This window comes from Lissotriton helveticus, chromosome 8, assembly GCF_964261635.1.
Source record: "Lissotriton helveticus chromosome 8, aLisHel1.1, whole genome shotgun sequence".
In the NCBI taxonomy this organism is placed as follows: Eukaryota; Metazoa; Chordata; class Amphibia; order Caudata; family Salamandridae; genus Lissotriton; species Lissotriton helveticus.
The window spans coordinates 1,447,875,616-1,447,881,615 of NC_136069.1; positions in this window are offsets into that span (position 1 = coordinate 1,447,875,616).

The following is a 6,000-nucleotide window of genomic DNA, read 5'->3' on the forward strand; positions in this document are numbered from 1 at the left end:
CGGGCCGGCGGAAGCCACCGCCGGCCCGGAGGATGCGGAAATTCCGCAGCGGACCCATCAAAGACCCACCGCCACATTAGGATGGCTGGTGGGTCTTGGTTTCAGTCCACAGCTTTTCCGTCGCGGTCGGCTTACAACCGCGGCAGAAAAGCCCTAATATGGTGGCGGTGTCTTCCAGACACCGTCCACCATATTAGGATTGCTGGCAAGATATGCTTTTCCACGGCGGGTTTTCCGCCGAGGAAAAGCATACGGATCTTCACTGCAGGGGCCCGTTGCGGGCCCCCTAGGTGAAGGGGGGGTGGGGGGTGCACATGGGGGGTACCTATGGTACCCCCCTGCATTTGTATGTAGAAAGCGGCAGGCACCGCGCGGTGCCTGCCACTTTCTACATACAAATGCAATGCGTGCATTTTTAACATTGCTGCGGGTGCAGCTTGAAGCTGCACCCGCCGCAATGTTAAAAATAGAGGATGTGACCGCCAGGGTGGCGGTCACATCCTAATAGCACAGGAGGGAACGCCGCAGCCCATGCGGACTTTCCCTCATCCACGGTGATCGCGGACGGACTCAAGTCCGTCCGCGATCATAATCGGCCCCAAACTTCGGTCGCGTAGGCCCGGAAATGCCTTCTTGCACCTCGATCATAAAGTAGTATGTTCAAAAACTGTTTACATTCTTTTGTATAGTATAAATAGAAGTACCTTACTAGTATTACTCCTTATCGCTGAATGTATTGCATAAATAGATGTACTGTATTAGTGTTGTACTGCAAAACATGTACCGCCTTTTATTTGCTGCAACATTTATCTTGTATAGTTTCCTGCATTGTCAAAGAATAGTATTATAATGCTTAATCTGATTCAATGGTGCATTTGCAATTTTCCTGTCCGCAGGGCCTTTTATCGAATGTAGAGTATGGTTGTACATTGAATGGCCTTCCTTTTGTATTTTATAATTCTGTATACTGCAAATTGTATGAGTTGCCTTTTTTAAGACTTTTTATATTGCTGTGGGCCTCTTTAAGTCCCAAATCATAACAAAAATACTTGACTAACTAGACTACGTTTTACCTTAATGACATTTCTGGTTGCTTTTCCTAGAAATGTAGCCTGGGGATCTTTATTGCTGAGGTGCACATGCAATAATATTGCACAACACACTTTATTGTCCTTTGCACCTCGTACACCCATGCCAGGAATCTGTTTTTTCCCCCTATCGTCCATTCCTTTTTTTTACCAACTCTGAAACGGACGCTTTTGCACTTGTTCAAAAACTGAAGAATATGGAGATATTTGAGGCTTTGGTAAATTTTGTGAATATTGCCTTGAGAGTAAGAAATAGATACCCCTCAGTATAATCCCCCCTACTTTACTTAAACTGGGATTTTTAGGTGTGTTGATCATTGTGTAGAGTCACCTCTGTGTTTTAGATGGGGTTTTAACCAGGTTTGATGATGTATAACAGTGCAGGTTGTCTTAATCATGAAATGTCTTTCTTTAATTGTATTTTATCATATGTTTTATGATATTTATTGCTCTGTGTTGTGCTTTTACTATTTGCTTCTGTATTGAATGAATGATTTAATCTTGTGTGAACTTTGATCGCCTGGCGACTGAATAAAGTTTATTGGCTGACTGAGTCAGGTTGATGCATGTGGTATTGTATTAAGAGGAGCTCTAAGGATTTTTATAATTTCACAAAGCAGGGAATAACAGCTATTCAGTCTGGAAAGCTCTAAAGTCTAAGTTACATGTTTGAAGTCTTCTTCTAGGATGAGTTGTTTAGTTCCTTTTATTAGTTTCAGTTGATATTGTCCTTGATTACCTGGTTTATTTATTTGTGATTGTAGCTTGAGGTGTACAAAACTCAGTGATTTAGAAAAATGTACAGTTTCCAGATAGAGGTCAAGAATGTGCAAATTATGAGAAAGAGTGTGGGCACCATGGCGAAAATACAGAGAACTAGGGGTGGGCACATAGATGCTCGTTGTATGAGTAATGTGATGTTGTCTTTCTTCTCCCTCATATCTGCTTCGCTTCTGATTACTGTGGTCTCTCCATTTGTGGTCTTTTGGCACTCTTTTGTACTGTATGGTCTCTCGAGCTTTGTTAATAAAAAGAATTAAAACAAAAATAGTGTGCAAATTGTTGAGCTATTGCCGTACCAGAATGTTACAGTGTTGTGCACATTGCATTTTGAGATGTTTAGTATGATGATGTTATATTTCATGTATGCAGCCCCTTCTTTGAGTGGAACAGCTGGAGCTGTGATGTAATTTGACAGAGAGATCTTTATGTACAGCTGAGAATCATAAGCAAAGAAGTAACATGATTTGTTTTATTTTTAAGTAGTGAGGCTAGGGGCTAGTACACGTTGCATTGAATCAGCGGTAGTATGGAACAATGTGAGGCACGTCAATGAGTTAGAAAAGTAAACAGCTATTTTTATTACTGCACCTATGTTTCAAAGACAAAACATGAACCAACTGAATAATGTGTCTTCTATGGCCATTCTTTCTTTCAGTATATTTAGTAATGTCTGATGGCTTACTGGGTCAAATACAGTGGAACGGTTGAGAAAATGAGGAAGCAATAATCCTCAGAATCAAGTTTCTTTGCTGCATCATTGAACAGTTTTTGGTGTGACTGATTCCATTATGCATCTTTCTCTAGAGGCAGATAAACATTGATCCAGATGTTGGTTGTCAGTGATGAGCTGTTTGATCTGCTTAGCTATCCAAGTTTCTAATATTGGTGCAAGAAATCAGAGGTTCAAGATTGGGTGAAAGTTGTTAATCTCCTCGGTGTCTATTCTAGTTTTCTCAAACACAAGAGTACCTTGTTCAATTTTGAGGTAGTTATGGACTTCTCCTGTCCTAGAGATACATTGATCAGGTTGGTCCATTATAGTGTTAAGGATTGACGGATGCCCTTTAAGGTTGTTCAATGAATGGACTATGAGAAGTTACAACAGCTACATTTTGGCAAGGGTCTGCAGGATTTCCATTTGTGATAGTTCTCTGCTTTTAATTTAAAAGTTGCTTGCATCTCTCCATGAACCTGCTGACAATCAGCCTATGGGTCGGTACAGTGTGTTGTTTTACTAACTTGTAATCTTCCTTATTTGTTTTTGCAATGGTTGATGTTTTTTCTGATTGTTTGGTTTTGTTCCTATTTGTGCTGACATTCCATTGGGCAGATTGTTTATCGTTCAGTCTCTTTTTGAGTTGCAAGAGTGTCAATTATGTTTGCCTTGGTATCAGCGTAATGTGTAGTGATTATGCTGACAACTTAATCTGTGGAAATTGTAATGTGGCAAAGACGGAGTGCTCAATGCTGCCATGTTTGCTTTTTTTGAGATTTTAACCCATTGTTTGGGTCTTCAAGGTTGTCCTCCCATGTAGTGATATTGCATGAGGAAAGGGTGAGGGGGATTTGGAAATGACATGGCATGCGAAGTTCTGTCTTGAACATTTAACCTTCTGTTATGTTGAAATCTAGCATGGAGCATTTCATGCCTGTAGTATGTGATGAGTATGGCATAGTGATAGTCGGTCATGTTCTTTAACACTGAGGATGTGTGGTACTGCTGTATCATTCTCAACCGCCGGCATAAGTTTACTAATCTAAGACTATGCTGTTCTTTGGGGAGAACAATTCATTGCTTATGAACGCAATGAGTCGATAAACATAGGGTGCGTTTGTCCCCAGTGGGTGACATTTGAAGTGAATTTTGATAGTGTTAGATTACTTTATTTCTACTGGTAGCCTTTGGAATCAGGGGAATTGTTTGGTTTTTGTTTTCTTGCATAATGCTGTCTATATAAATCACTGCTAACCCATCACCAATTCTATATATTTAGGGCCTCATTATGTGGATCTGGCTAAGGGCAGCACATAAAGTCATCTTACTGCGCTGCACTACATCAAAGTGAAAGGGCAGGAATCCACTATATATATATCTAATATGGTGCATTAGTGTCCTTTCTCCCGGTGTTGGCGCTGTGTCGGCAGCCTAGCACCAACACCGGCACCCTAGCACCATGGTGCAAGGATAGCTGTGTTGTCAGCAAAATTGTTTTCGTGCAGGAAGGGGCAGCATCCTGCACAAAACAAATCCTGGGATGCTTTTTTTTTTACATTATGAGTCTTAGTTCTATCTGCAGTTTTGATTTAGAGTTTGCCAGCTGACTTATAATTGTGTTAAATAGATTTGAATAGTTTCATTTTATGGGGCAATGTCTTTATTTCAATAAGTTTTGCTTCGGATGTAGTTGTCTTTCTCCTTGAGTTCCCAATTATTTGGTTGCTGTAGGATCCGGGGGAGTTGTATGATCTAAGCAGATCTTCAACATTTTCTTTTCTGAGGAGGCAATAGGACCTGTAGGATGTGTATAGGTCTCAGCTGTGCAGACTAGATTGACCTGGATACCTCATCTATCATTGGTCTGTGTGATATTTGATGTATATTTTGACTAGAGTTTCGAGTCTGGACAGGAATATTCACATGTTTCAAGATGTAGAAAATTGATCTCACGAGTCTGTTATCCTGTTAACCTCCTTCCCTGTCTTATGTGACATCTTAAAGGGCTAATTATATTGTATAGGTTTTTCTTTAGCATTGTTTTCTCTATTGCTAGTTGTTAAGTGCTTCTGCAGAAGGACTACTGTTGATGGTTTAAGTTTGTGAGCTTTTGGATTTCTCCTTTCTTATTATTCTGGTTGCCTGTTTAGAATATCAAAGTGTCTGTTTCATTCTCAATCTTACGATTTGGTAACCACTTCTATTTAAAAGTTAGTCTAAAATGACTTGTTGCTATCTTTTGATGCAGGAAATGGAACATGATGTCTGATGCTATTGTCACTTGACTTTGAGCCTGGTGGATTAAATGTGAGAACATTTTTTTGTAATGAAAGTGTAGATGAAATTTTGAAGATTATCACCTCAGGCTTGGGTCATTAACTTACTATTGTCATAAATGGATATGGGTATCCCAGCATTAAATGGGGAGTAGGGGGAGATTTTCAGCATATGACCATAGCTAGTTTTGGGCCTTTAGATATTTGAAGGATATCTGAAGGAAAATCGAGAAAAACAGATTAGTCTGCTTAGAGACGAATAGAAGATCTGTACTCAGTCCCCCTCTACAAGGACAGTGATACTGGCCAACAAAGAGTATTTATGAGAAATCTAGGAAATACATTTTACTTTAGACGTTCAGGATATTATCTCATTGTAAACAAATGAGTTCCCATTTTCTTTATATGATCACAAACATGAAATTGGGTTGAGTTGCTATGTTATTGCTTAAAAGTACTTGCTTATGGCTAGAGGGCTCTTCCATAGGATGCACTTTTTTGTTGGTGGATCGAGAGGATTCCTTTGCTAGATGCACTGGCTACATGATATTTATATAGCTGTCCATGTAGGATTACATTGCTCTGATGTCAGGCACAATACATGTGTGTATGACGCTGTCTAAGTGCACTAACAAGGTAAAGTGGAGGCCAACCACAGGATGAAGCATTTCTGGTGAGATTTTCCAACAGTGATAGCCATACCAGACCTTGGATGCGCAGTGTGGGCTGTGTAGAGTGGCCAATGAAGATGCAACTTTGTGGATTATGGAACAAGAAGAACTAGCTGGGTTCTCGGCATGGTTGATATAGGCAGTAAGGCGTCTTTCACACCCATTGTGTGCACCTCTAGCATGGGTCATAATACCTGTTAACTAAAAATCTAGAAGGGGAGACAGCCATTACAATGCAACTGTTAGCCTTTACCATGTGTGAGCTACAATGCATTTACCTTTACAATGCATTTTTTTAACAACGCATATGCCTTTACCACTCGTGCCTTTACAACAAATTACATTGTAAAGGTATGAATGTTAAAGACATATGGGTGGTATTGGGGTGGAAGGGGAATATGTGTGATAAGGTTGGTGAAGGCATATGTGTGGCAATCAGCGTCTGTAAAAGGAAACTGAGCAATCCT